We start from the raw sequence: 19,377 nt of genomic DNA on the forward strand, positions 1-19,377 counted from the left end.
GTAAATGACCTGCAGATAGCTGGGACCAAAGTAACAAAGGCTACCATCAGTAACACACTACGCCGCCAGGGACTCAAATCCTGCAGTGCAGGACGTGTCCCCCTGCTTAAGCCAGTACATGTCCAGGCCCGTCTGAAGTTTGCTAGAGAGCATTTAGATGATCCAGAAGAGGATTGGGAGAATGTCATATGGTCAGATGAAACCAAAATAGAACCTTTTGGTAAAAACTCAACTAGACGTGTTTGGAGGAGAAAGAATGCTGAGTTGCATCCAAAGAACACCATACCTACTGTGAAACATGGGGGTGGAAACATCATGCTTTGGGGCTTTTTTTCTGCAAAGGGACCAGGACGACTGATCCGTGTAAAGAAAAGAATGAATGGGGCCATGTATCGTGAGATTTTGAGTGACAACCTCCTTCCATCAGCAAGAGCATTGAAGATGAAACGTGGCTGGGTCATTCAGCATGACAATGATCCCAAACACACCGCCTGGGCAACGAAGGAGTGGCTTCGTAAGAAGCATTTCAAGGTCCTGGAGTGGCCTAGCCAGTCTCCAGATCTCAACCCCATAGAAAATCTTTGGAGGGAGTTGAAAGTCCGTGTTGCCCAGCGACAGCCCCAAAACATCAATGCTCTAGAGGAGATCTGCATGGAGGAATGGGCCAAAATACCAGCAACCGTGTGTGAAAACCTTGTGAAGACTTACAGAAAACGTTTGACCTCTGTCATTGCCAACAAAGGGTATATAACAAAGTATTGAGATTAACTTTTGTTATGGACCAAATACTTATTTTCCACCATAATTTGCAAATAAATTCTTTAAAAATCAGACAATGTGATTTTCTGGATTTTTTTTTTCTCAATTTGTCTCATAGTTGAAGTGTACCTAGGATGAAAATTACAGGCCTCTCTCATCTTTTTAAGTGGGAGAACTTGCACAATTGGGGGCTGACTAAATACTTTTTTGCCCCACTGTAAATAATTAAGAACCATGCTCTCCAAACTCAGACGTGAAACATAATCTAGTGCTACTGTTACGTCCCGATTAGGGGAAGAGGAATGCAAAGTTACAAGTATTTATTTTTGCAACAAGTTAAACAAAAAGGTAAAGGCAAACGGCCGGGCACAAACAAAAGAGGCCAAAAGGGCGCAGGTTAAACTAAAAAGCAAACAAAAGGAGGACTCTAATAAAATGAGCCTTTTCAAAATAGAGATAAGGATTTACAACAAAACGAACAACAAAAAGAGACTGTAGAAAAACACAGCTATCTGTGAGTACAACAACTCAACGTAGTACTAACTTAATCTAAACAGCATAAATCACAATAACAGTAACCACTACCACATGAGGTACACAGTTAACAGCAAATAAGCAAGAAGCGTGATGCATCTGTACACACACAACAGAGCCTCCCGAATGATGACATTCGTACGGCTTTATAGTCCTCCCCCGGAAGGTGTGCGCTGGTTGTGCGCTGGGATTGGAGCGCGTCAGGCCCGTCAGCTCCAATCACGGTCTTCAGGGCGGACCAGAGGATGGGCAGCCAATGACATCAGGGCCACTGCACAGTTCATTTACATATCACACAGAACAGAGTTAATAGGATCGGGGAGTCAGCGGCCGTAATACTGCTACTAAATACAAATATTTGGTGCTTATCCACATGAAAACTAACATATTAGCAGGCTGTGTACTGCTGGCCTATAGCAGCCCCTCCATATGGAGTAGTTCAAAAAGGCTTTCGCTACAAAGTGATTGTTTCTGAAGAAAGAGTTGAGCAATAAGGAGTCAACTCTTTGGCTCAACCCCTCCAGCATAGCTCCATCAATTTCCAACAATAGTTGTCTATCTGGAGTCCACCTCATAGAAATAGAGATCAAAACTGTGATATCAGAGGGCAGATGGGAGAAAACACAGGTCACTGAGTGTTGATAAAATGTATCCAACACCACTTCAGCTTACTCCAGATTTGAAATAGAGCTGTGCAGTTATACAGCAAACAATAAATAGAAATTGTGCAAAATGTTTTTCTATTTTTCATCATCAATACAACAAATATGATTATTATTCTTGGGCCTTTTTTTTCTTTAATTATATAGCCAAAGATGGACAAGAAAAGGAGAAGGAACCACATACGGAGAGGGATGGAAATACGACCATGGCAGCTGCATTAAAGAGTCAGCCTAAGCACAGGGAAGAGTCGTTCTAATTATTCTGTTAAGTAACAAGTAAGAACAAACCAATCAGTAGGGAAACACTAAACGAAAGAGCGCCCATTGTCCTCTTTAATGAAAACATGTCCCTTACCACCCATTGGCACCATTACAACCCCACTGTTTTAATAATTACAGGTTATTAAGAGTGGATTTCAGCACTTAGTCACAGTGATAGTCAAACAGTAATTCAACATCAATGACAAGAGAAAACTAAAAACAGCATAGACATAAAAACAGCATAGACATTTCTATACTTGTCATTTATCAGCACAAAGGCATACAAGGAGATGTTTACAGGCTTTTCTTCAACAGTCAAAATGCACATCTTTAAGTAGGACCACCCTGGAATAGAAAAGCCTGTTTCAAGTAAATTCTTCACATTGATGAATGCATTGAAAAGGAAAGACAGAAATCTGCTCTTGCTTTTGGTTTGACTTATAAAAGCACAAAGACCCTAGATTCTCTTTTATGAATCTTAATCACAGCTGGGCACACATGCACATGCCCAGTTTCAACTCCCACAATTATCAATAAATGGATGCTAAAAACCCCTTAAAATCCTGTTGCGTATCGATACGTGTGCCTGCTCCACCACTTATTAGACCTGTCAAAGACAAAAATTGGCAAAGAACGGAAGCCTTTGGCCGTTTGTAAAATACGTACCACGTATTCCTTATCTTTCAGAAGAATAATCAATTGTTCATTCATAAGGCTTGTTTAGAAATGTCAATAAAATATTTAAACAAGTCACATTAATGAAATGTTGATGATATTCTCCCGCCACTTTTTAAAGTAAATAATGATTTGCTTGAACTTATATTGAACACAAGAGTGATCTTTGTTGTGCACTCAGCAGGCCAAGAAGTTCAGAGTAATCATCCACAAAGAGTGTGACTTTGCTCAACATTTCTAGGACTCTACATCTGCACATCAATGTTCATTCTAAGAATATTTGCTCCATGTGCTGAGTAGGGCTCTTACAAAGATGACAAGTTAGTTGACGATTCATTGTTATAAAAATAATTGCCATTAACGATTTACTGTTGTGTTTGCAGCCAGATCTATGATTGTTGTTCATTTCAATGGCTGCTCATTAAAATAATGTGATCAATGACAAAGATTGTCAATTCTTCAAATAGTTTAATTAAACCTTTTTTTCCAGCTCTCTCTGCTTAACAGATATATTTTAAACCAGGGGTCCCCAACCCCCGTTCCGTGGACCGGTACCGGGCCGCAGAGGTGTTACTGCCGGGCCGCGAAATAGCTGTGAGTTTATCGTAATGATTTGCAGAATTATAAATATATTAAAATATTTTATCAAAAAATATTCTATTTTTTATTTTATTTTATACCAGTCATATTATTTCATACAAAACATACAAAATAAATCAAAATTGGTTAGCATAAGGTCTCAGATAAAGTTACAGGTGGTACGCCAAGTGGAGCACACAGGAGACAACCGTTTAATCTCAGACGGTTATGTTTGTGGGGGAATGGCAGTGCATACATTATTTGAGATATATTTCGAACTCGGACTTCATTTTAAGGACATGGTGGCCGGGGGTTAGAGCAATTTTTTTTATTTGTAAAGCCTCCTTCACTTCATCAAATGGCTGCAGCATCAGAAGGCAGCCTCTGAGAAGCAGGGGCGGACTGGGGGGAAAAAGTGGCCCGGGGATTAATTAACAGACAGGCCCACTTATTGCGCGGCATGTATCGGCTGGCCCGGCGACGAAAGCATCTTACCTTAACAAAAAACCCTATGCATTTTATGTTATTTTGGACCATTATTCATATAGTAATCACATTACCTGAGCCCTTGAGTTGCCTAGAGCAAAATAGTTACAGCATATATTTTGTGATTTTAATGTTAACAGATCATTGATGCATAACATTTTGACCCAATTTGCCTGACTTGACACATGGAATAAAACATGGGCGTAGGAAGCATCCTCAATGTGGGTGAGACCATTAAACAGGGGGTGTGGGCAGGTGGTGGACCTCACCTCCTCTAGGGGGGTCCGGGGGCAAGCTCCCCCGGGAAGATCTTTTTTTAAATGTTGAAGTTAAATGCATCAATCTGGTGCACTTTTAGAGCAAAATTAGGGACTAAATCTATGATAGTCAGTAGGGGCTTGGACTGTGAGCCGTAGGGTCGCCGGTTCAAGTCCCCGACCAGACCTACATTTGGAGTGTGGACTTCTAATTGGAGAGGTCCCAGTTCACCTCCTGCCCTGACGTGGTGCCCTTGAGCAAGGCACCGGACATCCCCTTTCCCCCCTCACTCCCATTGCTCCCCGGGCACTGTACAATAGCTGCGCACTGCTCCTAGTACTAGATTCCTGGTACTAGGATGGGTTAAAATTAGAGAACACATTTCACTGTGTGTGCTGTGTGCTCTGCATGTGTGACCATTAAAGAGGGTTTCATCCCTCCAAATTCTTCTTCTTCAACACCCATATAAAAACAGAACTGTAAACAGATTTACTTTTTTTTCAACATTTATTGGAACAGCAAATGGAGGCAAAAGTGACTCCACCCAAAACAATAAACCTGCTAGCTAACTAGCCTAAACTCAGTAATAGAATGTGGGCAACACGTTCTTCTCCACAGCCGCGCGACCTCTGAGTCAGACGTCACTTCCCCCTTTTCTATCCTACGGGTACAGCCGTACAGCCACTCCCCCTGAACCCTGTTTCCCTGCCAACCCCCTCCCCTATGCAAGCCCCTCCCTCTGAACCCAGGGCTCGCTACAATACTGTATATACAAACTATACAAAAGCGCCTTTACGCTTTGGAGCTTGCTTATCCATCTGTAAGCAACTGCCAGCTAGGTCTCTCAGTCACTCACTCCTGATCGTTCACTGCGCAGTGACAGCTGCTACGGGCCTGATGTGTGAAATTGAAACTGATAGATAGAACAAAGGTAGCCTATCAAAACGGCCCAGCCCAGTGGGGTGTGGCCCACTGGGCTGGGCTTGGCTGGGCCGGAACACTTACTAATGTGGGCCGGTAGGATTTAGGTAAGCAAAAAAAAAAAAGGGAGTTGCCGGAACACTTACAAATGTGGGCCGGTAGGATTTAGGCAAAAAAAAAAAAGACTTTGAATTTTGCTACGTTTCAACCACACACACACACCTCTACACACACACACATCGAACGGCCCGATTATTCCTCCTATTACTCGTTGTATGAAGGAAATGTCCGGTCACAAATGCGCATGATGTGTGTGCAGCGACGTACAGTCAGGGGAGGCAGGGGAGGCAGAGCCTCCCCTGTCATACTTTGAGTCCAATGTAACGTAAAAACAACTAAAGAAAAACTAAATAGTAATAATAATAAAATGTCTCCACTGATCTGTGTTGTAAGTGATTTCTATATGATTCCAATCGCTTTTAATAGTCAAAATCAGCAAATTGGGCGAGCTCCGCTACAACTACATGGGAGCGAAGAGGAGTGAGTGAGGCAGGGACGAGCTCTGCCTCATGTAAGCCCAAAGTAACTGGCTGGAGCGCGGGCACTAATGTAGCGCAGGCACTTATTTTGTGAGCGCGCTCAAACCTGTTAATGTGGAGTGAGGTGAGGCACAGATGAGCTCTGCCTCACCTCAGAATGCGTCACCCCCATAGACGGTATATATAAATGGACGTAGGGTCCGTGACGTCACCCATAGGATTCTGCAGAGTTGCCAAGAAGCCCTTAGTAGGCGGAGTCGGCCACTAGCAGCTCGACAGTGACGTCAGATTTCAACTCCCGCCTACTCCAGCGTGCTCCAAATAAGGGCAAAGAGGCGGCCCCCGACCAAAGATTTTCCTGGTCGACCAATGGTCATCAGGTAAGGCCACTGGTCGGCCACTGGTCGACCAGTGGCGCGAATGAAAGCGCACGCAGAGACAAACCGCCTTTTTCACGCAACCGGCAAGTAATTAAATTAAGATTCTGAATGTGTTGGAAAAATCAACATTAACATTAACATTTTGTTAATTTATTTCAACACAACACACCATATAACAATATCACACAACTTATGAACTTTTAAAACCAACACAATAACTTTATAAAACAAACAAAAACAGTCTTCTGTTAAAAAACTAAATTTAAACTATATTTTTCGTTTCTTTTAAACATGTAAAATAAATATAAATTATATCTACAAACGAATAAATAAATATAGGCTCAAGCCAACTTAAATATTTAAATATCATTGCAAAAGTAAACAGGCCTACGGAGAAGTATTCTCAACATGAAAATAAAACTTTCAGTTTTTTCCTGAGGTCGGAATGCAAACAAACATTATAAATATACCGCAAAACTTAACTTAAACACTTCAGTTGAACGAACGAAGAACGAAAACTATAAACTACAAAACTATGGTGTTATATTAGGCTAGGCCACTACCTGACTTTCAGGGTTTCCCTCCGATCTTAGTCTTCTCATATTATGAGACAAGAACACGAGTTTGTCTGTGTTGTCCGGGAGAAGTGAGCTCCGTGTCTTGCTCACAATGAAGCCGGCTTTGGAAAATATGCGCTCCGATGGCGTGGATGTGGAAGGGATGGAGTGGATGCGCTTAGCTGCTCTGGCAAGCTTGGGATAGCGTTCCTCATTCATTTTCCACCAAATCAGTGGTCCCTTGTCAACCTTGGTTCGGTCCTTCAAGTATGTCTTCATTTCCTTTTTCTCTTCTTCCGTCTGTTGATCTTCATCAAAGGCCATCAGCATTGATATGTCCTGCTGCTTTTCCCTTTGCCTCTTTGGTGCGGGCTCACTTTCCTCTGCGCCGCTGTCGTCCTCTCTCTGAGCAGTAGCTTCTTCTGCTGGAGATAAACTCTCAGCCAGATCCCACACCGTTGTTTATGCATCGTCCTGTTTCTCTGCATCGAGGAATGACAAGCCCTTGAACCGTGGGTCAAGGACTGCAGCTTGAATATATATGCTGCCCTCCAGACTCCCTGTGAGCTCCCACCTTTTGTCGATTTCCTCTGTGATTTTTTTCTTAACTGCCTTCACGGTCGTGCTGTCATCATCACGACTCAACAAGTGGCGCCTCTTCATGTTGACGAGCATCGGCAGCGGAGCATTTATATCTTGTGAAAGCAGCTCTGTGAGGGTGATCATGGGCACGGAGACAATGTCGTCCGCTGTCCTCCATTGGGCAGTTGTGAGATCCAGATCTAGGTCAGACCGGTGGGTGGTCCCGGGTTCTGAAAGCACAGCTATAACCGGACATCTCTGTTCCAGAAGACGCTCCAGCATCGAATAAGTGGAGTTCCATCGTGTGGACACATCTTGTATCAGTTTGTGTTCAGCCACATTCTGTTGCTTCTGTTTCAAAGTGAGAGCTGCTGTTGCCTTGGCACTTTTTTTGAAGTGTCCCACAAGGCGTCTGGCAGCAGCAATCACTCGGCAGATGGGATCTAATTTAACAGCCGCGTTTGTGCACAACTGCAAGGTGTGCCCCGCACAACGAATTCCCTGGACATTACCCCAGGACGGTTTTGAGATGGCTGTTTAGCGCACAACACCATATTAGCGGCATTGTCGTGTACCACAGCGACCCCTCTTTTCTGGCGGAATCCCAAACTCCACTTCGCTGAGTCGCTCTGCTATGTTGGCAGCTGTGTGGCTCACCTCTAGCACTTTAGTCTCCAACACGAATGAATGTAATTGCCATTTTTGGGAAATAAAGTGTGCCGTCACAGTCATGTAACCATCCATTTGGTTGGAGGTCCATGTGTCAGTAGTGAAGCTGACTGCTGTGCAGGCTTCAAGTTTCTCCAAAAGTACCTGTTTGTTCGTGTTATATTTGTTTTTAATGGCCTGCATTACGGTGTCACGTTTGGGTACAGTGTAACCCGGTTCGATGAATTTCATCATCTGTTTGAACCCTTCCCCCTCGACAATGTTTACAGGTCTCATGTCCAGTGCCACAAAATCTACAATTTTGTCGGTGATGTCTCTCTTCCTTTCTCGGAAAGAGGGGGCTCCAAAACGAGTGTTGTCTGTGAGAGTTTCAATGGCGGCTGCGAAGATGAAGTTGAGGTAGATGCGGTGGCCCTATCAACGTATAGTGGATGAGCCTATTGAGAGAAATGCACATTAATTTAAGTTTAAACTAAGCCTAATAACCCATAATATGACAATACATTTTATCTAACAGGCTTTTTATTAAGGCTAGAGCCGCAGAGCGTCCATCTTTTAATGGCTTGAACGGTACTTATATGTTTCAGGTGATAAGTCATGTTTGTAGTTGATGAATGATAGGAGAATATTTGCTTGCAAAGTTTGCATATCACCTTCTTCGGGTTGTCTGTTACTTTTTCTAAATGCTCCCAAGCTCTTGATTTTACGCCTGACATGGTTAAAACTATCAGCTTATCTGACGTGAAAACAAGTGACTGACTGTCACCTCCTGTTTCCGTGTTTATGTTTATGTTGTTGTTTTTTCGGCGACCAACGACCAATTAAATCTTGACCGACCAAAGACTCTTTGGCCGACTAACCTTTGGTCGACTAATCGGGGGGCAGCCCTATTAGTTATACAGTAATACTATTGACAATCTAAAAAAAATGAGCAACTCAACAGTCAACTTTATGTTTCTTATTGTCTAAAGCATTTATTATTTTCATTTTCCCCCTCTCATATTCAGTGTGGACGGATTGAGACAGCGTGGTGTCCAGAACACTGCAGAGACTTCAGGGAGAAACCTCCGTGTGATGGACGTCCTGTCTGTTGGTTTGGAGAGGACTGAGGGTCTTTCCTCTGCGAGGGGGACCAGGCCTGATGGAGGAGCCCATGCTGGGCAAAGCTGATACCAACTGCACAGGCCTAGTCTGTCCCTTTATTTGACTAAATGTGTTTACTTATACATTTAATAGGTTTACACCTTCTGTCCATATGTGCTTTTTATTTAAAACATTTGATTAACTTTTGGTTCACATTTCAATAAATTGTATTTGTATTTGCACTCCTTTTGTCCATTATTCTTACTGAAAATGTTAGATTACACATTCACATCTGACTGAAGATTGGCCCTATTTATTTGTGACATTGCAAAGTCTGCGGTACAAGGCACAAGTGATGTGAAGCTCATAAAGTGAGGCAAATAGAAATAATCAGCTGATGGAGTGTAGATGTGGAGATAGGTGCATTCGATCAGCTGACTTTTTTTACAATAAAAGTAGTTTCTTAGTGTACTGGTCTTAAAATCTCATGACATCAGCTTTTAATGTTCCTCTTGGATGTTCTTCTTGACCCTCAAAGAAGGAGAAAATGTTGTGTCTTTCAGGCATGTCCATTCCTAACAAAAATTACAGGAAACATAAAACATATTATTGCAGAACAAGTGTGTTATTTATGAAAGCGGTGTTTTTGTGTGTTTAGGGGCTGTAGATATAATTATTTTGTAATTGTCCTTTTTTTTATTTCAACAGTGAGCAACAAAGACAATCAGATTATGAATGAACAGTATGAAGTTCATCAACATTGAAATATATGTTATCAAAATAATATTTAACTGTTATCAAAACGTAGTGCAACTGTAGAAGCTTGCTCTGTTGTCTCACTGAAAGAATAACTTTTACCACGTTTTTTTACAGACAATATTGAGAGATAAATAGTAGCAGTTCTCACTATGTGTTAAATATCTTTGCCTTCAATACATGAAATTAGAAAGCTGACAAAATCACATTGCTTGTTAACATCTAAATGTAACTTTTTGCATGGAAAAAACCCTCAACTTCACTGATGTGTACAGATGTAGCGATTCATTTCAGACAGTTTGAAACGCGAGGGCCGTGATTGGTACGTGATCTGCCCTCGCTCAAGGGAAAACCTCCAGCTTGACTTGAGACCACCCCTGTGATAGATAAATGTAATTATAATGAAGCTAGCTGCAATGGATCATTGATCCACCAGGGGGTGCAGTGGGGTTCCACACTGGAGCTCATGTGAAATAAAGTCAGATACAGTACGCTGGATGTACAGCGGAACTTTGTTAAGATCCATATGTCACGGATATCATACTACTGTGCTAAATAAGAGACATCTAATCATTTACAAAACATCACCATGTTGTTATTTAACAAAATAATTTTGTTATTCGAAAAAAACGAACGGGAGGAAATGCAGCCCGGCTCTCGATTTTTAATCCTAATTTAATCATCATCTTCACCACGATCATTTATGTTTATGTTCGCCGAATTGACATGAAATCACTGACACATATGAATATACTGTATTCAACTTCATTAAAACGTTATTAACGTGCCTAAACTCAGTAATTCACCAAAAATATGTATATTTTAATGGAGCTTCGTCGGTCGATCAGGATCCCAAAGTGTAGCGGAGGGATCCTCATCTGGATGAAGGGTGTTATTTTCCCCATAAGGAACAAGTCGCTGCAAATTATCCCGCTTATTACATGGCCACATTCTCAACAAAGTAACGACATGACTCCCAATATTAATTGAAATGCTTTTATGGATTTAGAAAATGTTTTTATTGATTTAAAAAATAGTTGTATGTATTGACTTAAATTGACATGCATCCGCTAAGAAAAATAGTCCGTTGTTACCATTTTTTAAACAGTCTGAATGAAACGGCAGCTCTCAGCTGTGTATTTACACAACTAATGGCCCATCAACCACAGCTCTCTCCCCCCCTCCCCCCCTGATCTTTCTTCTCCAGCAGCTAAATTAACAGGAGGTTACTCTGAGTGACCATAGACTGTGTGGCAAGCTTACAGTTAGTGACGTAACAACACCATAAAAGCTGGTGGGTTGAAAGCAATACGGGAGGTAAAAATAACTACAATAATTGTGATTTATTTATTGTGGCTTTTATGTTTTTAGGTATAAAATGTTATGCAATTCAGGCTTATAGTTCACCCTTCTCTAAAAGCCTTCAACAATGACAATATTCATAGTAATTTAATAAATCCTTCCAACACACATTGTAAAAAATAGCCTACTGTAAGTTAAGAAATCATTCCAATATGTACATCTTCTGATGTAACAACAATAACATTATAAATAGTAACATAGCTGAACATGGTATTGCACATTTAGCTTTGAGTGTTACTGACCTGAGATGTTTTTATTACATGAATTAAGGTGACTGAGGCTTTTTAACATACAGGGATGCAAACTCATCAGGTATGAAAAAGGTGACAAGGATCCGAGCCCCCGGCTCCCCCACCCCACGGAATAACAGAGGATTTTAGCAGTCAGAACAACTAAAGCAGCAGTGTTAATAATAACAGAAACGCCAAAGAGTCACATCTAATAGAAATATATAAAAGCATTTATTTTAAATTGTGTAGCAGTCAGTTTATAATTTTGGCAGCACTGTTGAGCATTTTGAAAATGTATTTTCATGCCTCTGTGCAAGGCTCAAGTCTTTTTATCTTTATAGCCACATGGTGTAAAGTAACTAAGTTCATAAACTCAACAAGTACTATACTTGGGCACAATTTTGAGATACTTGTACTTTATTTAAGTATTTCAATGTTTTGCTACTTTGTTCTTCTACTCCACTACAGTTCAGAGGTACATGCTGTACTTTTCCTCCACTCCATGTATTTAATACCTTTAGTTACTTCACAGATGTGGATGAATGATGTGAAATATAATCAAGTGTTAAATCAGACTTTAGTTCCACCTGGAGTAAAATCCACAAGCTACCCTGCAGTTTTCAAAGTCATTCAAACTAGCTGCACCTTTACCAGATTTGAGAACACTTTCATGATCAATCATTATAAAACATATCATATATATTATTCTGAAATGGACTAATCTGCACAATGACTACTTTTACTGTCGCTACTTTCACTATATTTTGATGATAATACTGTTCTACTTTTATTTGAGGAACATTTTGAATGCAGGACTTTTACTGTAACAGAGTATTCCTACACTCTGGGACTATTACTTTTACTCAACTACAAGATCTGAGTACTTCTACTTTTACTCAAGTACAAGACCTGAGTGCTTCTACCTTTACTCAAGTACAAGATTTGAGTACTTCTACTTTTACTCTATTACAAGATCTGTGTGCTTCTACTTTTACTCAAGTACAAGATCTGAGTACTTCTACTTTTACTCAAGTACAAGACCTGAGTACTTCTACTTTTATTCAAGTACAAGATCTGAGTACTTCTACTTTTACTCAAGTACAATATATACTTATACCACCTCTGCTTATAGCCTATGAAAAAAACTATTAGAAATAGAAGGCTAAAGCTAACGTTAGCAGATAGTGACAATGTATGCTAGCTAGCTAGCTCAACGATTCCTTAAATAATATTGCCACAGAAAAACCTTTCAGTTCACATCACGCTCTGCCGCTCCGACAGGGAGCTCTGCTCTGAACACCTGAACGGCCCGTTCTAACAGCTGTTCACCAGCGGTCCAGTCTGTGCCACAGTGACTCCGGACGCACAGTTAATATTAACGAACGCACCCGTAGGTAATGTAGCTGCTGAAGCTAGACCATCATCTCGGAGCAGCAGAGCCTTATTATACATCCATGAGCAGAGCCGACAGGCAGGAAGACTCGAGCACACAGCTCGTACTTCATTATAATATATAAAAAAAGAACACCATGCGTGTCACGATGGCACATAACAGCTCATGGTCGCAGATTACTCCGGGTCCCAGACCCCCCTATACCCCAAAAATATTTGTATTGCAGATCTACATGAATCACACAAACGACTTATTTTGGATTCAAAACGCCGAATTTCGCCGAAAGGTGACAAGTTTGCATCACTGAACATAGAAAGAGCACAACTAAAACATAACATCTGAAACGATGTAACAACATAATACACTTTTTGGGGATGCTTGGGATGTGAGGAGTGAGGGACACGGCTTAGAACGGGCGTGTCGCCTGGCAGGACAGGAGAGTGTGTGCACCAGTCTGCCTTGGTCTATGAATTCATGTCCGTGACACTCACTGCTGCCCACAGCTGTTTTATAGAAGGAAATTCCTTCACTTCATGAAAGTGTTTTAACCACACACACCTCAACACACACATGACGGGTGTTATTTTCCCCATAAGGAACAAGTCGCTGCAAATTATCCCGCTTATTACACGGACAGATTCTCAACAAAGTAACGGCATGACTCCCAATATTAATTTAAATGCTTTTATGGATTTAGAAAATGTTTTTATTGATTTAAAAAATAGTTGTATGTATTGATTTAAAAAATAGTTGTATTGATTTAAATTGACATGCATCCGCTAAGAAAAATTGTCCGTTGTTACCGTTTTTTAAACAGTCTGAATGAAACGGCAGCTCTCAGCTGTGTATTTACATAACTAATGGCCCATCAACCACAGCTCTCTCCCCCCCTCCCCCCTTGATCTTTCTTCTCCAGCAGCTAAATTAATGGTAGGTTACTCTGAGTGACAAGCTTACAGTTAGACACAACACTGTCATTGCAAGTGACCCTCAGTTAGTTGACTTTTATGTTCAACTGCTAAATTCGTTGCTGATAAAAAAGGGCTCCTACTGTACCTAATTACCTTAACACTAGAACCGCCAGAGGTTTTTGTATAGGCCTACCTAAACCCGTCAAATCCCGCTATTAGAATGCAATTTTTAACAACATAGGGTGCTACATAACACACTTTCAGGAAAAGTCACGGACTGGGAGACTCTAATATTTTATTCTTACTTACGTTGCTATGGTTATGGCGGTGATGCCGGCGCGGTATTTGAAATGTTCATATTGATATTTTTTTAACTCTGGCTTTGTAATAAAATATATGGCAAAACGAAAACAGCCAAGCGTCACAGCTTTTGGATTCACAAGCAAAGAAGCGAAGGAGTCTAAAAATGACAACGTGAACGGAAAACAACTTTTAGTTGGCCGGCTGTAAGCGGCGTTAGGGTCGAGCTTGACAGCTCCACACCGAGGGAGAGGCCTGCCGATGCGGAGCCTGAAGAGGCTTCAACAACGGCCACATCCGCCGGCATAGTGACACTGTTTGTATTAGTAGAAGAGTGTTTTTATAGCAATTGATCGCATCCGCGCTGCTGCGCCAGTCAACAGAGCGTGCGTGTGACATATTTAGTAGCAGGATGTGCTCTGAAAAATAGGGCTCGCCGAAAGCAAATGGGTAATTCGAAAACTGACAGAGCTCCCTCTATACAAATCAAACTGTAGACGGTGTGAAAGCACCTATTGTTTTAAATAATGGTCGGAATGTGACCTGTGAGCCTTCTGAATTACCGTGGGACAGCACATTCTAAACTAAAGTGTTCAATCAATAAAGTAACATCTTATCTTTTCTTAATAATAGCTTCATATTAATAATAATAATAAATCATACAGTATGTGTCCGAAAGGGAGCAGGAGGAAGCAAACACAAAAATATACAAAAAATATACTGCATATTAAAGCAAACGATTGTAAAGGTTAAAGTATGAGCATAACAAATAAAGAAGTGTAATGTAAACATTTAAATTATAATTATTTAATATATAAAGACTATATATTATTGAATTACAAGATTAGATATACTTTAGTTGATCTAAAATATTGATGTGTTCAAATGCTCTTCAAAACACAACTGAAAGTCCATGAAACTTGTCTTTCTGTATTTGTGAATGAAGCGCCATCTCCTGGTTAAAACCTGAAATTGAAAATCTGGCAACGCCCTCTTGGAAAATAGTGGGAGGGCTTAACATTCCTCTATACTGGTCTTTGGCAGGTCGTAGGCAGGAAGCTGTAAGCTGGAGTCCGAAATTCATTGCTACATCTGTAGGTGATCTAGTATTGTTTAATGGAATGTATATTAGTGTATTAAGGTCAATACTTCATTTATTTAAACCAATATCTTTGATTCTTTGTACAGTATGAAAAAAAGAGTCTTTGTACCTGAGCTGAAGTTCACTGCTGTGAGGAGTCCAGTTCTGTCTCTCACTCTCTGGTCCAGCCTGTCTGCATCACCTGGACAGCTTAAACAAACAGATAAAGTACCATGTGTACAAACAATATAACTGATTATCTTCTGTTGAACGTGTTGGATTGTGTATTGTCCGAGTCAGGGTCCTTTTTATACTACTGTAACTTTGGAAGTTGTGTTACCAATGCTTACTGTTTATTTGATACCAATTTCACACAATACACACGTACACTTCTTTGACATTAGCTTGTCTACATCAGGTCTACATACTTGAGCATAGCCAATTTAAATTAACCTTAGCGATGCATACAGTTCCTACCTACATAATAATCATCTCTCTAAGTTACAAGGATGACCTTATTTTATCAACCTCAAACAGAAGCCGTTTATTGTACAGTATTATCCCACTTAACGCTTAACACTTGTCTATTTCTTTTTAACCTTTATAAATATAGTCTATGATTTTAACTTGGAGGCTACTATTAGCATTGTTAGCACTGATGTAGCTACCACTCGCTTACACGCTAACCCAAGCCTTAACATTAATTACGTAGCTGATTAAAATCATTAACACATAAATAAGTACTCAAATTTCACTTACCGCAAAACCGCATTCATGCACCATCTGTTTCAACCGCAGAGCGAGTCACAATAGTCCGATATATAAGCATGAAGAACAAACAAACACGGCCGGTGGCAAGTTGTGTTCCCTGGATGAGCTGAACAGGCAGAGTGCCTGTATCTTCACGGAGCAGCTAGCAGAGAGACAAGAAGCTAACAGCAGCAGTCACTTCAAAGAGCCGTCGCTCAATGTGAACCACGCCCTAATTTATGCAAAAACTTTAAGACCTAATATAAATAAAAGGGTCGTGTTAGAAAACAATTCACTCACAGATCCATAATCATGAAGGTGGAATCTAACTGTATTCATAATAATATTTATTGCATCCATGGGTAGAAACATGTTTTTTTCTGCTGTAAACTTGGGCATTTTAACAAGGGGGTCTATTCATTTCATTTCAAGCCTTTATTTAATCAGATGAATCCCATTGAGATCATTGATCTCTTTTTCAAGGGAGACCTGCTCAAGTAGTTCCACGTGAAACAGACAGAACAACAAGGACATCATTACAGCATCATTTACATAATTATCCACAGAAACAGGTACCAATAGCTTCCGATTGAGTAACATCCAACCGAGCTTTAAAAACATTTAGCGGCATCAGATTGCTCAGCTTCCATTCCTTTTGCAGACTATTCCAAGACAGAGGAGCTGCGTATCTAAAAACTGTCTTCCCTAAGACAGTACTAGCAGTTGGCACATTTAATAAAACCACAGCATTTGATCTCAGGCAGTAGCCACTTACAATTTTCCGTGAGATCAGGGAGCAGATATAAGATGGAAGTTTCCCTAAAATGGCTTTGTATATAAAAATGTACCAGTGACTGAGCCTCCGTACAGTTAATGAAAGCAAACCAGCCCTTGCATACAGGGTACAGTGATGTGTTAATGCTTTACAATTTGTCACAAATCTTAGAGCACTGTGATACGCAGCATCTAACTTGACCAGGCAATTGGCAGGTGCATTCATATACATCAGATCACCATAGTCCAGCACAGGTAAAAAGGTCAGAGTGACTAGCCTTTTCTTGGCCTTAAGCGAGAAACAGGACTTGTTCCTGTAGAAGAAACCTAGCCTAACCCTCAGCTTTTTAAGCAGGTTATTTACATGAAGTTTAAAAGTGAGACAATCATCAAGCCAGATACCAAGGTATTTGTAACAGGTAACCACTTCAAGTTTTATTCCTTGCGTAGTTACAATATCTAAAACAGGCTCTGGTTTCTTTTTAGCTTTAGAAAAGAGCATTACCTTGGTTTTATCAACATTTAAAAGAAGCTTTAGTTCAGAGAGCTGAGTGTGAATAATGTTAAAAACAGCCTGTAATTTAACACCGGCCTCCTTAATGGAGGGACCTGCACAGTACATCACGGTATCATCCGCATAAAAATGTAAAGTGGCTTCATCGACATTTTCACCTAAACTGTTGATGTAGATGGAGAATAAAAGTGCACCTAAAACAGAACCTTGGGGAACACCATTTGCAATGTTCAACCACTCAGAAGACAGCCCATCAAAATGAACACATTGAGACCTTTCAGAGAGGTAGTTCACAAACCACCCCACTGCGTGGCTGGACATGCCTATACTGGCTAGCCTCTGCTTTAAGATGCGATGATCAACGGTGTCAAACGCTTTGGACAGGTCAATAAATAGAGCTGCACAACTCTGCTTATTATCTAAAATACTCACCACATCATTCACCACTTTCATTGTGGCAGTGATGGTGCTATGTTGCTTTCTGAAGCCTGACTGATGTTTAGACAGGATGTCATTTTTACATAAAAACTCCTTTACCTGTTCACTCACTAGGCGTTTGAGCACCTTCGCCAGAACTAACAACTTAGAGATTGGCCTATACTAATTTAATAAGGTGGCCTCCCCTCCTTTTAGTAAAGGCAGGACATACGCCGACTTCCACAATTTTGGAATTGTGTTTGTGCTGAGGGAGAGGTTAAAAAGAGTAGTAAGAGGTGGAGAAATAAAATCTGCAGCTATCTTTAAAAAGAAAGGTTCTAAGTTGTCCAGGCCAGCCGGTTTCTTAGGATCTAACTCGGTTAAAGATTCACGAACAACATCAACAGTAAAAGGACTAAAACTAAAAGGGTTTTTCAAAACACGTTTTTCAGAGTTACAGACTGTAATGTTCACAGAAACAGAGTTAGTGACAGAATCAAATAGAGAACCACAGGACACAAAATGCTCATTAAAGCAATTTAGCATAGTAGCCCTGTCCGATATGGAGCCAGATGCTGTGGTAATGCACGGAGGTAGCTCATTACGGATATCACCGATGGATAACGATTGAATGGCTTTCCAACATTTTCCAGGAGTATTCAGATTCTTTGTGGTTACTGACAGATAGTACTTTGATTTAGCACTTTTGATATGTGAAGTGAAGCTATTTCTTAGCTGCCTAAAACGCAGCCATTCTACCTCTGAGCCTGATTTCCTAGCCTTTGCCCAGGCCTCGTTTCTCTCATGCAGGAGACTGGACAGTTCAGCAGAAAACCAAGGATTGTCTCGTCCCTTTACTCTAAATTTACGCAGGGGTGTATGTCTATCAATGATCTCCATAAAACCAAGATAAAAATAAGACCATGCAGTTTCTACATCTGCACACAAATCGATTTTTCCCCCAATCAAACCCAAACAGATCATGAACAAAACCTTGCTCCACAAAATGTTTTTTGTCTCTCTTAATGATAATGCGAGGTTTAACCTTTTGGACCTTAGTGTCCCTAATTGTGGCTACAACACAGTGATCACTCAGATCATTTGCAAATACTCCCACAGATGAGTATTTATAGGGAACATTAGTTCAAATGAGATCAATTAGGGAGGATTTATTAGGGGACTTAGTGTTAGGACGAGTAGGACTGTCAACAATCTGAGTAACATTTAAAGAGATACAAAGGTTTTTAAAATCCTCTGACAATGCAGTTAACCAGTCCCAGTTAAAATCTCCAAGTAGCACTATTTCCTTGTAGTCTAGTTGCGATAAAAGTTTTGCTAGTGAAGACAAGGAGTCTTTGACAGCTGAGGGGGGTCTGTAACAACTCACTACCATGACCTGTTGACCCTTTGCCACTTCTATATTTTCGGCTAAAAATTCAAATTGCTTAATGATAGATTTGGAAACTACAGTGGTTACACTGAACTTATTTTTAACATAAATGGCAACGCCACCACATTTATTAGGCCGGTCGGTACGATACACATTATAACCATTTAAGGCAATGTCAGAGGCCAAAATTTATTTGTTTAGCCATGTTTCTGATAAAACAATGACGTCAGCGTCAGTCGAGCTTGCCCAAATGCGGACAAAGTCTAGTTTACCTAACAGACTGCGCACATTCAAGTGGATGAAACCCAACCCAGACCTAGCTTTAAAATCAGCAGGAGTAGCGATCTGACTACTACTACTGGGCGGACCAGGGTTTGATTGCACATTTCCTGATAGCAATAATAACAAGAAAACCAGACATTTTCCTTTTAAACGACACACATACATTTTCATCTAATTTAGAAACAGCAGCAAAGTCTGTGAAAGTGTGATTTGAGCTTAAGAAGCAGTCCTGAAGAACCATCATCGCAGGGAAACAAAAAAGACAAACATAT

The sequence above is a fragment of the Notothenia rossii genome (genome assembly GCF_949606895.1).
Source record: "Notothenia rossii genome assembly, chromosome: 5".
NCBI classification, from domain to species: Eukaryota; Metazoa; Chordata; class Actinopteri; order Perciformes; family Nototheniidae; genus Notothenia; species Notothenia rossii.